The 22,650-nt window shown below is 34.1% G+C and overlaps 1 long non-coding RNA gene and 1 pseudogene across 1 annotated transcript; both read left to right on the top strand.

The window, feature by feature from the left end:
* Nucleotides 1-13,593: 13,593 nt before the first annotated feature.
* On the top strand, nt 13,594-17,406 carry LOC116204607 (annotated as a pseudogene).
* A 2,146-nt stretch (nt 17,407-19,552) lies between these two features.
* Nucleotides 19,553-22,546, top strand: LOC116204625. The gene is made up of 3 exons (XR_004156382.1): nt 19,553-19,741; nt 21,034-21,103; nt 22,383-22,546. It is a non-coding gene; the product is annotated as an uncharacterized LOC116204625 (long non-coding RNA).
* The last annotated feature ends 104 nt before the right edge of the window (nt 22,547-22,650 follow it).

Consider the following 22,650-nt stretch of genomic DNA (forward strand, 5'->3'; position numbering starts at 1 on the left):
ATAATTTTGTAGATTTTAATCTTTATCAAAATGAGCTCTAATTTGTCGCATTGCGAGGCATTTCCATTTCATATATGAGAACTATATATGGAGCCCATGCATTGTATAGTACAGGACGTGATCAACTATCAGTTTTATAATATAATATATGCGTATTAAATAGTTCAAAAATTGTTATTTATAATCATTGCAAATAGAATATTAGATACTTGACGATAATACTTGAATTTCACCAAGAAGATGTGAAAAAAATTATATTGAAGAAGAAAGAATATGTAAATTATTATATTCGTAATTGGCACATTTACCATATCAAAAAAGTAAAAAAAAAAAAAAAGAGGGAAAGAAAAATGCAATCACAGCCAAAGAATTAACATTTTTGTAATCTCGTAGCGGCATTATTCAATGTTGATACTGATAATAAGCTGTGGGTATTATCTCCTATTTATAATATGGTCCAATTAATAAACCCTTTCAGAAGTTACATAAAAAATTTAGTTTTATTTGGATATTATTGTAAAATACGTTATAAAGTCGTTTATACTAAAATATATTTAAGAAATTTTATAAAGTTCAAAGAACTGAAAATATTTATTAATTTAAAATACAAAAAAATCGTGCTTTATTAAATACTTTTAGCGTTGGGTCACCATCATGCCTCCCATTTCAGCCATTGGAGCACGAGTTTTTTTTTTAAATTTCAATTTTAAATGCTTTTTTTAATATATATAAAGTCTGAGCTGAATTCTCACACCACTATTTTATCAAAAATAAAAACGGAGCTCTCTTACATTGCCACTCATCTATTTACATTAAGAAAATTATATACTCTTACAAAGAAAGGAAATATTCTCATATAGATTGTTTTAAATTTAATTAATTAATTAAATTAATTATATAATAGTAGAATATATAAATTATATGTATAAAGCTCAAAAATATATACATGGAAAGAAAACATGCAGTAAAATATATGCATTGTATATACATTGGCCAATATATAGGTTATTTACAATGGAATATAATCCAATTTACGGTATAAATTATACGGTCTATATAAAAATTATTGCGGTATTTCAAATATTATATTTCCTTTTTAAAAAAAAATTAAGACATCTCTCTTTAGTTGACTGTAAATATGTGTTTTATACTATTCGAGATATTCGACAAGTAATAAATTGTAGTTTCTCGAATGAATGTCATTTCTCCTCCTCCTTTTTTTTTTCTGTCCTCACTTTTTTTAATGAATTATCACATGCAGATTTTCTCCTCTATAATTGGAGCTCCCTAAGTTCCAATCCAGATTCAAGTAGTAGGGAATTCGATTGACCCTATAGATTCAATAAACGGTAGTTTCTCGAATAAATGAACTTTCTCCTTTTTTTGTGATGAATTATCACATGTTGGTTTTTCCCACTATGTTTGAAAAGAATAAATGGTTAATTCTCGAATGAAAGTTGTTTTTCCTTTTGTATTTTTGAAGAATTTTCACATGCGAATTTTCTTCACTGTGTTCGAAACTCCCCAAGTCGCGTTCTAAATTCAAGTGGTGAAGAGCTCGATTGACCCTATAGATGCTACCCTAAAATGAGATGACGTCTTACTTCATAAGAACAGTTTATACAAAAGATGATTCAATTTTTTATATCTATTTCACAGAAGTTTTGATCAACAACTTAAATTTTCATTAGGATTTTTTTTACATTATCAATAACTGCATTACATGGAAACAAATATAGTATAAACAATCGAATATTAAATATTTTATTATTATTTTGTCTAAAATAATTATTTTTTATACAATTATTGCATTTTTATTATTATGAGTCAAAAAAATCCCTATTATAATATTTAACTGTTTGACAAATAATTTTCTGACAATAATGACATACTACACAAATATATTGAAATATTCACATTTAATATTTTGAATTGATGATTATTTTATCTTATTGGATATTGTACAGTTTAAAAAATTTTATTTTGCGCTAGACATCATATCTAAGAAATCAAGATTTGATACTTATGAAATTGAAAAGATATATAACTCCAAATATTTAATATCCATTAAATATTGAATATCGACATATATTATTTATGATTTTATTTTTATAATCTCTAATAATCATATATATAACCAATTGCAATTTATAAAATATTATAAGTAAGTCTTATTTTTCTAAGCTAATTTCTTAAATTCTGTTTCTTCTTTTTTTCAATTCAAATATATACTTTCAAATTGTTTTTTTAATAATATTTTAGATTATGTGATTTTTTTAAATAGTGTTTAGATTATGTGATTCCAACCTTAACCATACAGGGTCGTGGAGGGGCAATTAGCCTATATTAAACTTATTTGTTGTTTCTTCGGCGGAGTAAAAGCAATACTCCCCAAGACAAACTAAATAATGATGTATAATTTGATTACTATCAATATAATATTATAACATAATTATTTTAATTGAGAAAATTTAAAAATTGTCCACTGCAACGCCCGAGTTTTCATCTGGTATATATGAAAACAAAGTTCCAAGCTTAATTTTCATCTTGTCACATCATCAAAAATACAAAACAGAGTTCTCTCGCATTGTTTCGTCATCATCTATGGATTAAGGAAATTTTCATATTCTTTTATTATTAATTATGCTGTAAAATGTATAGATTATTTGCATATAACCCAACATAATATATTCAAGGGAACAAAATATGCAGTAGACTATATATATTACATATACATAATTGCACAATGAAATATATACATTATACCCGAGGCACGAATATGCAATAGAATGTATAGATTTGATATACACCGTCCAATATATTAATTATGCACAACGGAATATAATTTGCATATATCTGATGTTTAACATATATATATATATATATATCATATACTTTAAATCGTCCATAAATATAGCATAAATGGCATTTTCGCATATATTATTATAAAATTTTAAATATTATGTTTCCTTTTATTAAATTTAGATTCATTCTTTTCAGTTGGCTATATATATGTCTTTAATATTGCTCAAATTCAATGGGAAATAAAAATTCATATATTCTAAAATGAAGGTCATCTATCCTATTTCTTCTTCACTTAGGTTGGAGCTCCCCAACATCCGCTCAAGATTCAACTGGCAAACTATCCGCCGATAGATTCTACCTCATAATATATCCGTCGACAAAGTATCCGCTGGTAGATTCTACCTCATAGTGAGATGACTTTTTTACATAAGAATAGCTTATACAAAAGAGGATTCACTTTTTCTTCTTATATTTCATTAGCAGCTTTGAGACGATAGCACAAGCTTTCACAAGGGATTTTACTAGGATATCAATCACTCTAGGGTCTATTTTTTATATTAATTTTATGTAATTAATTTTATGTAAAAATTTTGCATTTATATTATTAATTAATTTATTGAATATCCAATATGAATGAAATATTGTAATTTTATTGACACCTATTAACAAATTCAGCTGAATTGTTATCAGCCATATGTATGTATGACGTGTATAACTATTTGATAAATTTAGTTGGAACTAAAAATTATTTATTTTGTGCCCGCGGAACACACGGGTCTTCAACTAATTTTCATTAGAGAACTATAAAGTTCATCTGTATATCTATATATCTACATATTTATGAATAAGCTATTAAATTTATTTAAATTATGGTTACGAATAGTGCAAAGTTTTTGGACATTTGACTGCTAAATTTGTCTCGTACATTTTCTTTATTTAATCATTAAATTCAATTTTCTATACTAATTAAATAAATATACTTTCAATTAGTTTTTTTATACATTAAAAGTAAAAGTCATGTGTAGTTAAAAAATTATTTATTTGTACTATATTTAGTCCTAAAATCCATTATTCTCTTACAATTAAAGACTCTTACAATTGGAAGATAATCTCATAAATTAAAAAGTTTAAATTATCCTTTTGCTATCAGCTAAATAAAATTCAATAAATATAGTATTAAAGAGAATTAAAACAAAAATTTACTATATAAATCTCAAAAGTGTAATATCATACATGTAGTTCCTGTTTCTCTAAGATGTCTCTTGGTAACAAGTAAGTGATTTTGTTTTTCTATTTGCTTCTCTGCTTCTAATACTATACATCTAACTTTTCACTCGATATTTTCAATGCTTACAAATTGTAGATTTTCAATGACTCCACTTTCGGTATTGTTGTGTCTATTATGAAAGTTTACTATCTAATTCTATCTGTCGATTTGAACAAAAGAATCTTATCTGTCAATATTCTCATAATTTTTTTTGTAGCACAGGCATTTATAATTTCCTACCATAAGGATTTCGAATTAAAAAATATACTCTAAACAATCCACTTTAATTTGCTTTTGATGTTTTAATATTCTATTTGTTGATATTCTTTTACTCTTTGGCTTTCTTGCGAAAAGTTACTAAAAATATCACATCATACTTTGATAAGATAATGTCTTAATTGAGAGAATACTGAAATAATCTCTTAACAATATCATCAGTTGTCATCTACAACTATGCTAACTTTCTCATTGGATGGAGTGTCTCCTTTGTTAGTTTGAAATATATAGAACTTCAACGACCGAGATATCTATTTAATTTTACCTGAAAATTTTCAATCCAATTGTTGTATAGAATAATCCGTGCAGTGTACCAAACATTTAATTACGATAATCGATATCAATGGATTTTAAATCCCATCCCATATTCCCCTTAAGTCCTATTCGAGCCTGGCGACGAAACGTAGCCAAAGAGCCTAGACTTAGACTGGAGCAAAGCTATTGGGTTTTCTGGTCATGTTCTGCAAGTCTCCTTTATTTGTCGGTTTGGATTTACTGAATATAGGTTGAATACCAAAGACAGGCTGAGCAAGTGTACCCTTATCTTTACCCGCATAAAGACCCGTGAGCAAGCCGCCGTCGCTTGCCGCCCTGCATCTCCGGACCTACTTACGAACATCCATCCCTTATATGGATCTCGTGTGGTAAGATATGGGGGATCATGGGTCGATATTCGGGCCGGCCTAGCTGATGACACTGCAACAATATAGTTTATGAACAACTAAATAATCAATTTTAGTTACTAAAAATTCACCTTTAACAGTTAAAATATTTTTCGACAAAACAAATGTTTAGTTCTCAAGCCCTTTAACTACCATGTGCAACTAAATTATTTTAGTTGTTATAGGTTTGACTAACTAGATTTTACTCTTTAATAAAGTGAAAATTTTAGTTGCCAAAAAATATTTTTAACAACCAATAAACTATTTGACAACTAATTTTTTAGTTAGTAAAGAGAGAAATATAGTTGCTAAAACCTATAACAACTAAAAAAAGAAATTGATTGTCAGCAGCTAAAAGGCTTCACAACTAAATATATGTATGATTGAAAATATTTTAATCGTTAAAGATAATTTTTTAGCAATTAAAATTGATTATTTAGTTGTTAATAAATTATATTGTTATAGCGTGATTGAAAACCAGCGGAATCCCTCAATAGAAATTAGTTGGACTTGGGAAACAGTATTCAATCAAAGGGTTTGGACTGGGCTGGTCCTCCTTATTGAACATTGATGAGAATTTGAGACCAGTCAGCATCATAGAAAATTATAGGGGGATCGTGAAAGGACATAGCGTAATTAATAACTATGCTCGACTTAGGAGACAGAATTGAATCTAAGATACGTCAGTCAAATTTCCACAAACTTGTACATCAAAAAAATATTTTCCACTAGCTTGACCCTGAGACTTGACACATATAATCATCACGTAACTGTGCTCGACTTTTCCTAGGTGCGGAAAGGACGGGGAGAGAAGAGAACAATCCGTGTTCCCATGTCTAGTGTTCTTCCACATAGACCTAGGTCAACGGTCTGCACACGCCCTTGGAAAAATAACCAAAATTTTGGTGGTGTTTGATTATTCAAATTAGATTTTTTTAAACTTCATTTTCTAAACTTTGCACCGGTGCCTCTCAAAATTTTGCAAATTGCAAATCAATCCCATTTCCTTCGGCAGGACTAAGTCTTAGTGAGAGAAAGAGAGAGGGACTGATGATGAGAGAGAAATAGAGAGATCGATTGGTGATGAGGGGGATGGTGGTCACTTTGACGCGGAGCCATTGTTGCCCCAGACGAGATCACTGGTGACACCTAAGTGGCCCGTGACTAGGGGTAGCAATATGTGTCGTATCGTGTTTAAACGGATCGTCTCTAAACGAGTTTGTGTCAGAAAGTTCTAAACCCGAACATGACACATTTAATAAACGTATCAAGATTTTCAAATACAAACACAACACGTTTAATTACGGGTTGATACAAACGTGACACGTCTAACCCATTTAACTAAGCTTGTCTAAATGTGTATGTACACTTACTTACACGATATGACACTATTACCTTTATGTACATATTATACCTACATGATATGATACTATTAATTTTAATTACATATTACTACACGATTGACATGATTAAAGCACCATAAATGGGTGATTTATATAAACATATTTTGTACTTTCTTCTATAAATTGATACAATATGTGAAACAAATTTATTAACACAATAACACATAATATAAACGGATCTGACCTAGCCTAAATGGGTTGGATTGAACCTGTTTAAACGCGATTATTTATCCTGTCTAAACGGGTTTGACCGGTTTAGACACGAAACACATTTAGCATTAACCCAAACCCTCTTAACTCCGTGTCGTATCCATGTCATATCATTGTGTCGTGTCAAATACTGTCGGCTCTACTTGTGACCTTGCTCAAGTGCATGGGAGCTAGGGGTGTGCACCAATCATGGGTATACCCGGAACCAATCGGAACCTACTCGATAGGGTAAGATCTGGATAGCTGTTATTAAAAATATGATAGGGTCCAGGTATTAAAATAATGAATCGGTGAAAATCGATTCCGATTCTAGTTCTTACGTATAGGGCATCCAGAACCGGAACTAAAACTGATACCTGGACCCGAATAATAATTTTTCCCATTATATGTATAGTTATATTCAAATATTGCTATATTTAAAAAATATAGTCACCTATTTAAAAAAAAATCTAAATCTATGTCGATATTCTATTTTGTGTGATTACTAATTATGGATGAGACATTTTCGATTTTATTTAGCGAGACAAAAATTTACAAGTTCTAATAAGGTACCTGGAACCTGTAGTATAATACGAGTTTTGGATAGGTTTCGGTTTCAGGACTCAACAAGTTAAGGTCCAGTTCCAAAATCTTGAAACATGTTCCTTGCATAGTAAGGTCCAAGTATCGTTAAAAAAAAGGTATCCTGACCCGCACATCCCTAATGGGAGCCATTACTGCTTGAGATCAAGCCCCATTCTCTTTGAAATCAAAAAGGAGGAGAGGGCGAGATCACAATGGTATGAGCTCCGACGTCGACCTTCATCGCCCCATGTAAGGTTGCTGGCAACACAGACGTTGCAGTGACCTCGTTATGAGCTACAAGGACCTGAGTTTGAGCTCCCACAGTGCCGATCTCCCCGTCTATCCCAATTTCAATTTCAAGGGAGCGTTTTATCTCTAGTAAATTAAGAAGAATCCCCAAATTACGAGTATCAAAGTAGGTTCTTTATTATAACTACCCACTTTCTTCCCCCACCCCCTCTCGCCCCCTATTTTTTCTCCATACTTATTTACACCCATTTTCCGCACTTCGCGGTAAATGCAGATTACGGTATGTAAAGTCCACGAGATCTACTAGGAGAGCCCGTAAAGAGAAGCCCATGATCGAGGCCCAAGACAAGACTTAACCCAAATTTGCAGCTAAACCCGTTTTGGACAGCCGTAGGGATTAGCATTGCGGACGGCGGTTGGAGATTATTTCCAAGCTAGGGCGATATTTCGTCAATGTTTGAAGAGGACTACATATTTGGGCGCACACTGCAAGCTGGAAATGAAATATGCTGCACATAGGACAGATGTCTATACTTGGAGGAATGATGTCTACGCGTTGGAAAGAAATGGTCTTTCTTATTCTATGGACGTGCTGCCTAAGGAGGAACATGTACATGGGCAAGATCTCAAGGCAACACAATAGGAAGAGAAGATTGCATGGATGCATATGGACGAGCTGCACTATTACGAAGTTACCTTTTTATTTGCTTTCCTTGTGATGCTTAATTATAATAAGCGGAATATATATGTTCCACATAGTCCTAGGTTTAGCTAGTTACTTAGTTTAATTGTTTACTTCCTGTTTTCCTAGTCTTGGACGACACTCTAGTGCTAAGCCTATTTAAGTCAAGTCCGTCTATTGTATTACCCCCTTCAAGACATCAATAAAATCACTTTCCGGAGCAAACCTATGAACCTTCCGGGGTCACCTAATCGTCGATCCGTTGACTACCTTCTACCTTGACTTCCAGGTCAAGATCATCGCCAAGTCAAGGTTCTGGCCTCGGCTAGCCTTCCGAGGCATATCAATTAAACCCAATCGATCTTCCGGGGTCGCATGATCGCCAATCCATTGGCGGTTCACTATCTTGACTTCCGGGTTGAGACAATACCAAGTTAAGGTTCCGGCCCTCGTTTAGCCTCTGCGACACATCAATCAAACAAGCACATTACCTTTCTAGCTTACTTTTCTTGCACGCTCTACTTTTTCCACTCTTTTTCCTTACCATGCACCCCCCTTCTGAGGCAATCCCATCCCTTGGCTTATCCTTCTATCCACCTTGGCTCCCGATCAAGGAGGTCATCCATGAACTAAGGTTTCGGTTAATGTTCACTATTTTCGGCTGATCTAGTTGCGACCAAGCTCTTCACGCAACTTTCGACTAATCAAGCCGAGAAGTCATAAAAGTATCCTCACTTGTGGTCTCTCGACGTCATCCTATTGTTAGCACTCGAATTGGGGAGAATCCTAGCGGCCAAATCCTCAGGCCGCATAATCGTCTGACCTTCATGGCTTATCCTTTTCCACGACATCTCTCAAAAACCCAGCTGCCGACTAGATTGAAGGACTTCGGGGTCGTGAGATGCGCTCTAGCTCAGTGAGGTCGGCTAGTGGTTTCACAATCAATCCTTGGGATTGCGTCCTGACACGCCTAGCAAGACTGATCTCATAAGAAATTCAAATAGCCGGCACCGAAAATGCGATTGCGTGATTCTACGCATAACAACTCTCCGAACTCTTAACATCAAATTAGAATTGCTTCACCAATGTGGGTTGTTTCAGATTTTGTGTTTTTGTCAATTTTTTATATATTACGTGCATGTTTTAAAAATTTTTAAATTTGTAATTAACTATCAATAAAAATATTTATTAGATATATATGCGTGACACGGTATAAAACGTGTTTACCTTTACTTTTCACTAGTTTTATTATACAATTTAAGCTTGTTTTTAATGGTTAAAAATTGTAATTTACAATAAATGAAAATATACATTATAAATTATTAAAGAACAAAATTAATACATAAGTCAAAAATTTTCTAAAAACAAATAAATAGAAATAAAATAGGTAAACCATAATTATGTTTTGAAATAATAAAAATTGATTGCAGCATATTTTAATTATTTGGGTGGGAGGGAGTTGGGAGGGAAAGGACACAGCAGTTTTGTTACCAACAAGCCACGGTCTCCCAATCGCATCCACTTCTCAGCAGGTTGGTTGACTGGGTACCGTGTTCTAATGTGTAACATCTAAATCTATTTAAAAAAAATGAGTTTATTAAAGCAGTTTGACGCTTATTTTTCTTAAAAAAAATCTCGAATTCGAGTCTTGTAAGTAAAAAAAATTCACCATGGGAGAGCTTTACTCTTAATGAGCCAACCCAACTTCACTGGATTAATTGGGATCTAATTAGACTTCCGGATATCGTGATTCACATCGAAAAAAATCTATCTATATATATGTAAAGTTGAATAGAAGTCTATATATAAGGTTGAATACAAGTACCATATAAATGCCATAACTGTAAATAAATATCCTATTAGTTCAAATTTAAAAAATATTTATCAAATAAATAAATAAATATATATATATATTATGAAAGTATATATACGTATATATATGTCCTGGAAATATATATGTATATATATGAAAATTTACTTTTGTAATCATATAGAGCAAAAGAAATATGAAGAAATATAATTACAAAATTATCCTTAAATCTAATTTATACTCATTTTTTTACTGTATTTGAGAAATAATAATTTTAAAAGAGTTACATCAGTACTTTCTTTCTCCAATATAATATATGAATTTATTTAATTCCTTAATATATTGGGTAAATTACGAAAAAGACACAAGTTTTCAGAAAATTCTCAATATTGTCATAAATCTTGTTTTTTAAAAAAAAACCACATATTTTGGAAATGTCTAACAAATAGCCTCCCATTACAAATTCCATTATAATTTTCGTCAATTTGCCTATGTGGGCACTATGGGATCCACCAAATATACATATCATCCCATCATTCTCTCCACCTCTTACAAAAAATAAAAATAAAAAACCCAATTTTACATAAATTTCTCAGTTTTGTTCTAAAATTTATTTTGTAATTAAATCACATGTTTTCAAAATGTCTTAGAAATGACCTCATGGGACAATAACAAGAAATGATTGACATCAATTGGAGCCTGATATGGTTGTTTTATTATGTATTTGTGTATATAAAACCAGTAAAAGTGCTAAACATATGTAGATAGGGCAACCGAGGCAATCCATGAAAGAATTGAAGCAAATAGATCATGTAAGAGCATAAAGTAATGAATGAATTATCATTGTACTCGGGATTCAGTTTGATTGGTTACAACAAGGGTAAGGTTCCCGAGATGAATGTTTTCACACTTTACTTCTCGGGTGCATATTCTTTCTTCGATGAGGTTGGTGTTTCAGGATAAAACTTCTGACTTTTACGATCACATTAATAATGCAGCAAAACAAAGAGGTTGCAATCATGGATCTCTTGCAAAATATAGAGGCTTCTATCGTTCTTTTTATTGGCTTTTGAGGCCATTTATGAGACATCATGAAAACACGTGTTTTTTTAATTACAAAATAAAATTTAGGACAAAACTGAGAAATTTATGTAAACTTCGATTTTTTTCTTTTTTTAGGGTAAATTACAAAAAAAAAAATTCTAGTTTTTTAAAATGTCTCAATTTTGTCATAAATTTTGTTTTGTAACAAAAAAAATCATAAGTTTTCTAAAATGTCTCAAAAATGACATCCGTTATAACTTCCGTCAATTTTTGCCTATGTGTGATCTACGTGGACTGTTAAAAGGACCCACCATCAGCAGCAAAAATGACGGAAGTTATAACGGAGGTCATTTTTGAGACATTTTAGAAAACTTATGGTTTTTTTGTTACAAAATAAAATTTAAGACAAAACTGAGACTTTTTATAAAATTTGGGTTTTTTTTGTAATTTCCCCTTTTTTTAAGAGGCAAGTAGAATGATGGGATGATTTATAAATCAGGTGGGTCACATAGCATCCACGTAAGCAAATGGAAAGAAATTATAACGGAAGCCATTTCTGATACATTTGGAATATATGTGATTTTTTTTGTTAAAAATAAAATATAGACTAAAACTGAGAATTTTCTAAAATTTGGATTTTTTTTGTAATTTACCCGAGATATTTGGATATATTGTTTATGAAAATTTTTAAATTTAACTAAAAGCAATTAAATTTGAATTAGCTAAATACAATTATGTTTCTAGTAAAATTTCAAAACCTAATCTATATATAAACCTGATTACATCCTAATAATAGGGGTACAATAGTAAATATCTTAATAATATTGTATGCTATATAGAAATTAAGTAATAATAAAAAATAATAACTATTGAAGATTATTTGAAATTATATTAAACTTAGCTTAATTAATTTTAAATTCCCAAAACTTAATATATGAAATATGAGTGAGAACAAGACAATCACGAATAATTAATTTTATAATTTTAAAGAGACTATGATTATTAATCTTTCATTAGCTTAAAGCTAAGAATTTTGTACTTTTTGGGTTTTTATAATTATTTTGTTTATATTGAATTGATAATTGAGAATGTATTTATGAAATATTTCACACGGATCATTTGCTTATGAGCTCTTGAATTAATATTATCTATCATATTAATGTTTATATAGTATAAAAAGAATTTCTATATATTAATATGAACTATAAATCTATGTCAATCATTGACTCAATATTTAACTTTTCATAATGAAATTTTCTTTACAAATTTTATGTAACGCACGGATTCAATAACCTAGTAACGAATAAACTATAGAAGAGATCACCAAAGACCAAGAATGATTGGACAATAACTTTTTAGCCTTTCCTGTGGAGTTAACTGTGGAAATTAGTGGTGACCTCTTTGATAGATCTGAAAAATCAAGTGATTTAAAGTCAGATCAGTCACAGTTTATATGTGCTACTTCTTATTTATAATATATCATAGAGAATATTATATGGATAACAATATATATATATATATAACACATGATTTGATTATTTTTTTGAAAAGTAAATATGCTAATAAATCTTTAAAAATACATGATCTATTTTTACAGTTAAGATCCTCCCCCATTTTAATACACATAATATCTAAACATCATATATATATATATATATAATGTGTCATGCAGAATATTATATAACACAAATATCTATAATGTGTCATGCATATAGAATATATGTATTATGCAGAATATTATATAGAAAATAACACAAATATGATCATATAGAGTACATAACACATCAAATATATATATATATATATAAAATACGCCATCCAGAATATTATATAGAAAATAACACATCATATCTATAAAAAAAAATATGATCTAATTTGTTTATTTAAAAAGCAAATAAGATCTTCCCAATTGAAATACATATAATAGTTTACATGACTCATGGGTGAATGGGACCATCCTTCACCCATCAGAAATGTATTATGTCCAATAACATATAAAAAATCAATTATCGTTATAATGTAATATTTTGTGTAGGTCAAACAAATCTATTTCTATATATTAAAAAAGAAATCAAAATATAAAAAATTAAATACTCAAAAATCATAAAAATAACGACCGATCCCACAAATTATACTATTTTAAAAAATAAAAATACAAGTTGAAATATTCAGTTTTAAAGGAAGTTAAGAAAAAGAGTACATGAAGATTGGTCCCACAAATTTACTTATCTATTTTTTAAAAATTAAAAAAAGTTTATATTTGTCAACTGAAAAAGCTTATTTTTAAGGGGAAAAGATGAAAGAATTTCATTCAAAGATCGAATATTATCTGACCAACCCACTACAGTTCTACTTTATACTAGTTGTAGAGTTTGTGCATTGCACGTGATAGAATTCCTGACCCTTTTGAGGTCAATTTTATTTTAATAAAATGTGCTATAATTCGTGACCCTTTTTAGTTATTTAAAATCAGTAACAATATATTATTACATATAAAACTTAGGGTAATTTAATTTTGAGAATAAGATAAAAAATTACATAAAAGAAAAAAAGTTAATGTAAGTGTTGAAAAATCAAACATTATCAAGAAAGAAAAAGAAATAAAGTACAAAAAAAAAAAAGAAGAGGAAAAAGGTCCTCGCAAGTTTAGCGAAACGGAGCATCATAAAAACAGAGCTCCGACCACCACCAAGCTTTCCCATGAGCATATAGCCCCTCAACTATGAAACCAACGGACACACAGAGCTCTTCTCCCTTCGACAGTATCTCCACTGTCTGCATGTTCTTCCTCCTCAGCTTGCTGCTCCCTATTTATGGAGCTGAAGCTGAAAATAAGCCCACCTATCTATACTAGTTCTGCCCGGAAGAGACCGTTTTCTCCCCCAACAGCACTTACCAGAAAAACCTCAACACCCTGTTGTCTGTTCTCACCTCCAACACCTCCGATTATATCAGTGGCTTTAGCAGTGCCATGACAGGGCAGGGCACACCGGACCGGGTCTATGGGCACTTTCTCTGCCGCGGAGATCAAACCCAAGCCTTGTGCCGAGACTGCGTTGCCTATGCGAGCCGAGACATTCTCCAAAAATGCCCTGAGGAGAAGGTCTCCACCGTATGGTACTGATGTGACTTTTTCATTATATATTTGTAGAATATAGTAAGATGTGGAGAAAGTCTAGCATTACATTTTAATTGTTGATAATTGGGCTAGTGCTCCTCCGATTCTGCGATACTACTATATGATTTTCACCTCAGCACTTGACATATGGGATACCTTGCCGAACCTCCTGCCTGTCCGGACAAGGGGCGCAATCAATGGGCAGTTTACTTGGCTTCCAAATGGGGAAAGGTTTAAGTCTGGCCTGAAACCGTGTTGGCTCTCGGATGGTGCGAAAGGCAGGAGATACTTCTTTGTCGTAGCGGAAGTGTATTTAACTAACTTCAGTCTGTCAAGATTGTTGCAGTGCCAACATAGAATTGGAGAACTTGTTGCGGCCTAGGTTCGCTGTACTGTATCTATTTGGTTTCTGTCCTCTGCAGTTGCAATCTCGCCATCCTGTGCATTTGTCTCTCTGCGTGTTGATCATGGCTTTTGCTAGCACGACCTTCCTGTTTGATTTATATTTCATTGTGTACAATTGCTAAAGTTTTGTTACTCATCATGACTGTAACTGTACGTAACAGGTACGACCAGTGCATGTTGACCTATTCCAATCAACCGATTCTGTCCACCATTAGGTACGAGCCAGTGGTAGAGATGGTAAACGTTGCTAACATATCGGACCCAACCCGATTCAACAGCCTGTTGGATGAGAGACTAAACAGCCTGATCCCGAAGGCTGCAAGAGGCCAATTTCCGGGCAAGAAATTTGCGGTCGATAAGGTCAATTTTACCGTGTTGCAGGCCCTGTACAAGCTTGTCCAGTGCACACCCGACTTGACCACATTAGACTGTACGATGTGCCTACAAACAGCGTTTCAAGGCTTTCCCAGAGGAAGACAAGGATCTAGATACTTTAACCCGAGCTGCGTCATTCGGTATGAGACCTATGTGTTGTATGATGAAACCGCTGTAGCGCTGCTGTCGCCCCCTGCTCCTTCTCCGGCCAACAGGGAAGTTCCCCCGCCTACTCCAAGTTTGGTTCCAAGGCCCAAAGGTAAAAAATTCCATATCAACTGTTCCAGATATTGGTTTAATATTCGTGTGTTGACTAGCTGGACATTTTACAAGTTTTGGCTTCGTATCAAGCTCTCCATTGGCATGAGTCTTGACACCCATATAATTGAAAATTTTTCTGAACATATTGTTATGTTTGTTTATAATCCCGATAAGTACAATGCAGAAGTTCGGATTAAGCACAGGATTCTGTCGTTTCTGTATGCCTCTTGAAGATATTTCTATCTTTTGGTAGCAACTAATGTCCAATGAAAGGCTATAATTGGACTACTACGGTATATGCAGGTCGTAAGATCTCGACAGCAGTAATTATTGCCATTGTTGCTCCACTTGGTGTCACGATTGTGGTTTTCCTTATATTGTGCTGTTGTTTGCGAAGGAGAGCAGCAAAGAGACATGAAGATGGACAAGACGCAAGTGGTAAACCATCTGCAAATCAGTCATTAGGCACAAGGAATTTTCTGCTTCGCTCCTGTGGAGCTGACTTTGTCTGCCTTTTGCTCAGTTGGAAATGATATCACGAATGTTGAGTCCCTACAATTCGATTTTGCCACAGTACAAGCTGCAACTGAGGATTTCTCTGCCAATAACAAATTAGGTGAAGGAGGGTTCGGCAAAGTCTACAAGGTATACTACTAATGATACAGGAGATAGTTGCCAAAGTATGCAAATTAACATGACCAACATGAAGTATAAAGTAAAAAAAAAAAAAATCATGCGAATGAACTTGATATCCTTTGATGCTATCTTTGCTTCAGGGTGTTCTTCCGACTGGGCAACCCATAGCTGTAAAGAGATTGTCTGTGAGTTCCGAGCAAGGCGCTGAAGAATTCAAGAATGAGGTCATGGTGGTGGCGAAGCTTCAGCACAAAAATCTTGTGCGGCAGCTAGGCTTTTGCATGGAAGGAGAAGAGAAAATCCTAGTGTACGAATATGTGCCCAACAAGAGCCTCGACTGCTTCTTATTCAGTACGCTCTACCTGATAATTTAATGCCTATCTTAATTCTCCTAAAGCCTATTCAGGATTCTTAACTCATAAATAATCTCAGACTCTGAGAGACAGGGACTCTTAGATTGGTCAAGGAGATACAAGATCATATCAGGGATAGCAAGGGGGATGCTCTATCTTCATGAGGATTCCCGACTCAGGATAATTCACCGCGATCTCAAAACTAGCAATGTGTTGTTGGACATGGCTATGAACCCCAAGGTTGCTGATTTTGGAATGGCAAAGATCTTTGGGGTCGATCAAACACATGGAACCACAAACAAAGTTGTGGGGACATAGTAAGTAGTTTTGAGAATAATTGTGAACCATTATTGTTTTATTTCATAATTGAATCAAACTAATGGAGCGTCTTGTACTTTTAGTGGTTACATGTCCCCAGAGTACGCCATGCACGGGAAGTTCTCGGTGAAATCTGATGTTTACAGCTTTGGGGTCATGGTTCTAGAGATTATATCGGGAGAAAGGAACAGTTCCTTCTATGAATCAGGCACTGCTGAGGACCTTCCTAGCCATGTAAATTATATAAATTATTTTTGTCATATTAAATTGTAGAAGCTTGAGCTGGGAACGTCTCATAGTTCTGCATACTTTCCTGCAAGATAACCAAAAATTGAATTCAATTTTCTCTAGGCTTGGAAACACTGGAGGGACGGGACACCTCTGGAAGTTTTGGATCCAATTCTGAAGGACTCATGCTCGAGAAACGAAGTCATTAGATGCATCCAGATGAGCTTATTGTGCCTTCAGGAAGACCCTGCCAGTCGGCCCTCAATGGCCACACTAGCTCTCATGCTTAACAGCTGCTCTGTTACACTGCCAGTTCCTGAAAAGCCAGCATTCTTCCCCCGTAGCAGGACCGGTCAGCAAAACTTGGAGTTCGGGAAGTTGATCGCAGTATCTGTGAATGAAGTGTCGATTACAGATATTGAACCTCGGTAGAAGGAAGATTCTAATGAGCAATGAGCGAGTTGTGACTATTTTAAGTGCACTACATGGACATGCAATAGATTTTACAAAGATCACATGTTCAGATGTCCGAAAAAGCGTGAAGACAGAACTTTACAGTTTGCGGTGGGGTTCTGAGACTGTACTGCATTATTATGCTCATAGAATGGTCATGAAATTCGATCCAGATCTGTTCAATTCTGTGTTAGTGGCGTTGTGTACGTAATATGTAAGCGTAAAGCTGCTTTCTTGATATGTCTTTTCCACAATTCAGTCGTAGAAACCGGAATTGCTTTGGTGAATGTAAAGCTGATAACACTGATACTTCACACAGTATATAGAGATAGCAGATAACCAGAACAGAGAGAAGTTGAGAGAACAACACACACAAGCTTCATTCACATAACTACAAAGGTCTGCAAAAAACTGCAGTATAAAAACTGAAAACGTGAGACAACAAGTAACTGTCAATACACCATAAAAACAACTGCCTAATACACATGTCCAACATCCCTACAAAACAGGAACTAAATAAATGAAAAATAAAAACACACGTAACAAGTCTATCTTCTGCAGTATAACTTGCGGCACTGGTCCGTCTCCAACATTCTCCTCCTTGGATCATAGTCTGCTACAAACTCCAATATGTTCCCTAAGCCACTCAAACCTGTTGACTGAGAATGCCTTAGTGAAGATATCAGCCAATTGGTCCTTAGTCTTGCAATGCACCAGCTTAGTATCTCCAGCTTCCTGCACTTCTCTCAGATAGAAAAACTTCACTTTAACATGCTTGGTTTTACCATGAAAAATCAGGTTTTGTGAAATAGCCAGAGTGGCTTGATTATCCACAAATATCTGAGTTGGTTCTTCTCGTTGAAATCCCAAGTCCATCAGAAGTTTTCTCAGCCAAATAGGCTGTTAGCTACACCACTAGCAGCCATGAACTCGGCTTCTGCAGTAGACTGTGCTACTACCTCTTGCTTCTTTGAGCTCCATGAAAAACACCATGAGCCAAGAGTGAAACAATATCCAGATGCGCTTCTCATGTCATCCACACAGTTAGCCCAATCACTGTTAGTGAAACCACTGAGCTTGAACTGGTTTCCTCTACTAAACTTTATTCCAAAGGTAGCAGTACCCTTAAGGTACCTTACTACCCTTTTTGCTGCCATCATATGCAATTCACTTGCACAATTCATGAACCTCGAAAGAGCACTTACTGTAAACTTAATATCCGGTCTTGTTACAGTTAAGTACATAAGACGCCCAATTAAGCTTCTGTAGGTAGTTGCATCAGTGGCTTCTACACCATCTCCTTTCTGCAATTTTTCTTTTAAATTCATTGGAGTGCTTACACTTTTGCATTCTTCCATACCAAACCTCTTCAGTATCTCCTTTAAGTACTTCCTTTGGCAAGCAAACACTCCATGGTTTCCCTGTTGAATCTCCATGCCCATAAAGAATGGCATTTCTCCCAAATCTATCATCTCAAACTTGTCCATCAGATCAGCCTTTAGCTTCTCGACTTGACTCTTGTTATCTCCAGTCACTAGCAAGTCATCCACATAAAGTGACAAAACCACCACATTCTCTCCTTCCTTCTTCACATAAAGAGTGAACTCACTCAGACTTCTTTCGAAGCCCAAGTTCTGCAGATAGCCATCAATCTTGCTATACCAAGTTCTTAGTACTTGTTTCAAGCCATACAAGGCCTTTATCAGTCTATATACTTTGTCTTATGCACCCTTAACAGCAAAACCGTATGGTTGCTCCATGTAAATCTCTTCCTCAAGCACTCCATTTAAGAATGCTGACTTCACATCTAATTGGAAGATTTTCCAACCCTTTTGTACTGCAATGGCAAGTAGCACCTTGATGGTATCCAGCCTTGCCACTGGAGCAAAAGTCTCAGTGTAATCAACTCCCCACACTTGAGCATAGCCCTTCACAACTAATCTAGTCTTAAGCTTGTTCACAGAACCATCAAGATTCAATTTGGTTCTATAAACCCATTTCACACTGATGACCTTCTTGTCTCGAGGTCTATCTGTCAGTTGCCAAGTTCCATTCTTCTCAGTCATCATCATTTCTTTTCTCATTGCCTCAACCCACTTCTGATCTTCATTAGCTTCTTCAAAATTAGTAGGTTCAAGGACTGCAATATTGCTCACTTGATAGATTTATGCTAAAGGCCTGGTTCCCCTTACTAGTTCATCATCAATCATTTCACCAGTCTTGTGAGACCCGATATTTGCACACACACATATATACATATGCTTATATATATATACATATTATGTAGAAGTTGCTGGAAAAAAAAGGAGAATGGAGCCATGGGCTCCACGTGGCCCAAATTGTTCCCCTCATTTTCCACCGCCATATTTGTTTCTTTCTTTTCTTCCTTTTTTTTTCCATTTGTTTCTTCCCTTCCTTTCTTGCCCTGTGTTTCCCTGCTGAGGGAATCGAAGAAAATGAAACAGAGGAGGGAGATAGAGAGAGCAAGGGGAAAAAAAAAACGTGAGTCTTGTCCATTCCGAGCTCTACTGCTTAAACTTGGTCTGAGTTGCACTTCAATTTCTTGCCCGATTCGGGATAGCTGGCCTAAGCTCGATACCTCGTTGTCATATTGATATACGGGTGAGTTGCACAATTGACTCTTGATAGAATTGGGTATATGTAGCATGATTATGGTGATTTGAAATTGAGTTTGAGATAGTAGCTGGGATGAGTGATAATTTATTAATTGGTTTGTGTTTGGTTATTCAATTTTGATGGCTGGTAGTGGGGCTTGAGATATAGGCTGAACGGTATATCAATTAATTGTTTGATTTGGGGGTCATTTGGAGTGATTTTGAAGGCTTGAGGCCGAGATTGAGAGAAGGAATGAGATGCATGATGTTCCATTAATCGATTTAAGCATGTCTAGCTTGATTTTGGAGATATAATGATGAATTTTTGTTGTCGGCTGAATTTCTTGGTACTTGATTCTTTTCTTCCACTTTCTTGCATTCAATTGGATGGACAAAGTTCAAGGGTGTATTTAGTTACGGTTCTTGAGTTGTAGTCTAATGAACAAGGAAGCTAATTATATGGGGTTATAGCTGGAATTGTTTTTCTTTTCGTGGTTCAGCTATTCTATTAATTCGTAAAATTAAAATTTCCTTTTCTTATTTGGTTACCGCTCTGCTAGTAACTGATTCAGTGTTGTCTCTTTGTGATTGATGCTTAAATGGCCAAAGGAGTTTTAAATTGCCTTGTTCTATAAGTTTGGGAAAATGTTCGTTACAACATATAACTAAATATATATTATATATTTCGTGCTATGAGTTGCCTTACATACTCGGTTGCTGTTTCTTTTAGAGGAATAGATAATGTACATATTTGAGGAAGTTGAGAGCTAGCTAGCTATGGGAGTTGGTGAGGTAGCTGAAGAATAATGATTGTTATTTAATTTGTATCAGCTAGATATGGTTAGTGATTTCATTTATATATATTGTTGTTGTTAAGTTACTAAAGTTCTAGTATTGCTATTTTAGCTTAGATAAGTTATTATAAATTTTTATAAATAACATTGTGTAAACAATGCTAGGAGATTACGCTTTGCTGCCTTGAGTTTCATGATGTCGAATTTCTTGTATAGAGTATTATCTGGTTGTTGCTATTATTGTGATTATATATTTTTGGTCTTTTATGAATCTCCCATGTACCTTGAAATTGACAAGAAACAATTAGGTTTGTTTAAATGGGAATTATGGAGATTGTTTAAATAGTTTTGACATAGATGAGGAATGGACATAATGAATATGATATATATGTATAACTTGGGAGTCATTGGAAATAATAAGTCTAAAGAAGATCATGGGAGGTATTAGAAGCCCTGTAATGGTGTTATGCTAATTATTCTCTAAACTTATGTTTGCAAATAATAGGGATTAAGGAGACTGAATTCTTGTACTCTGAAAGGCTCGACTCAGTGAGCTATCTTTCTTGGAGTTGTCGGTGAGTACTTCATTCCATTGTGAAATGATATATATATATATATTTATATATATATTATGTGAGTGCTCTATTCCCTTGTAAAATGATGTATTATAGTTATATAAATTATTTAGGATGAATATTGGGATAGTTAGAGAATTAAGAAATCGGTCTTGCTATGTTGTGTGAAGTGATTTGAGAGATATTGCCCTTTTATGTATTATTTTGATTTAAGATATGCAGTGTGATTGTGTATGCTGATTGTGTGTGAGATATGTGATGATAACATGTTGCCATTGTAATGTGATTGGGATTGTGTTTGGGTATGATAATATATGAAATCAGGTGGCATGGTTGCAGTTGATTGTACTTGTGATTGTTGTTTGAATATAGCCATAGGATCGCTGATCCGGCGGCATATAAAAGGACGCCTAGACCGCTGATTCGGCAAGATACAAAAAGGGACGCCTAGACCGCTGATCCGGCGAGATATAAAAAGGACGTCTAAACCACTGATCTGGTGGGATATAAATTGGACGTCTAGACCGCTGATCCGGCGAGATATAAATTGAACGCCTAGACCGCTGATCCGTCGGGATACAAAAATAGGACATCTAGACCGCTGTTCCGGCGGGATATAAAATGGATGCCTAGACTCCTACTGCCGGAGGATAATGGGCAGCCCCCGCTTATGAGATATGTTGATGATGACAAGCAAATAAATTATTTGAGATGTGCGGGGTTACGGTACCGTCACAACTCTGTTGCGAGGAAATGCAACCGTATGGCTACATTGATTAGTTGTGTTGTATATTGTTTGTCTGGTATGATTGTTGGAGAGGTGATGATTGTTGAGATTGCTAGAGATGTGATGATTGTTGAGATTACTAGAGATGTGATGATTGTTGAGATTGTCTGAAGCTATTCTGTGAAAGCCGTGTTGTTGCTAGAGTTTGATCTGTTATGTGATTGTGTCGTGAGGTTCTATGGAATGCTAAGGAATGCATATTTGATGTTTATGTGGTATTGAATATTAAAGAAACGGTTGGAAGGGTTGTGTGTATTTGTTAGTAAAGTTTAAATTTAGTTACTGTATTCGATATAATTATTTTTATAGTTTGTACCTACATATATACCGCGTATGTGAGCGGGTGAACTGATGATTAGATTGAATGTGATTGTATTATTTATTTGAATATTTGTTTGTTTGCAATCAAATATTTATTTAACCACAAGTCATTTTGCTTTGGGATATAGTACTCATTAAGATGCAGCTCACATCCTGAACATATTTTTCCAGATAAGCTTCTAGCTGTGCAGAAAAATCACTTTTTGATATCGGGGATCAGCTCGGAGAACTAGGTAGGGACTCTTGGTATTTGATAAGTATTCTTTTTGTATAAAATGTATTTGAAAATGTTACGACCTGAAACTTTTGTTTAGTTAGTTTAGTGATGTGGTTGAGAAAATTACTCTCTTCGAGATGTAGATATATATATTAGTTATTGCTGGATTTGTTATATATTTTTGGGAGTTGTGGAAAGCAGTTTTATAGGAATAGTTTATGT

The sequence above is a fragment of the Punica granatum genome, chromosome 4, assembly GCF_007655135.1.
Source record: "Punica granatum isolate Tunisia-2019 chromosome 4, ASM765513v2, whole genome shotgun sequence".
Lineage (NCBI taxonomy): Eukaryota > Viridiplantae > Streptophyta > Magnoliopsida > Myrtales > Lythraceae > Punica > Punica granatum.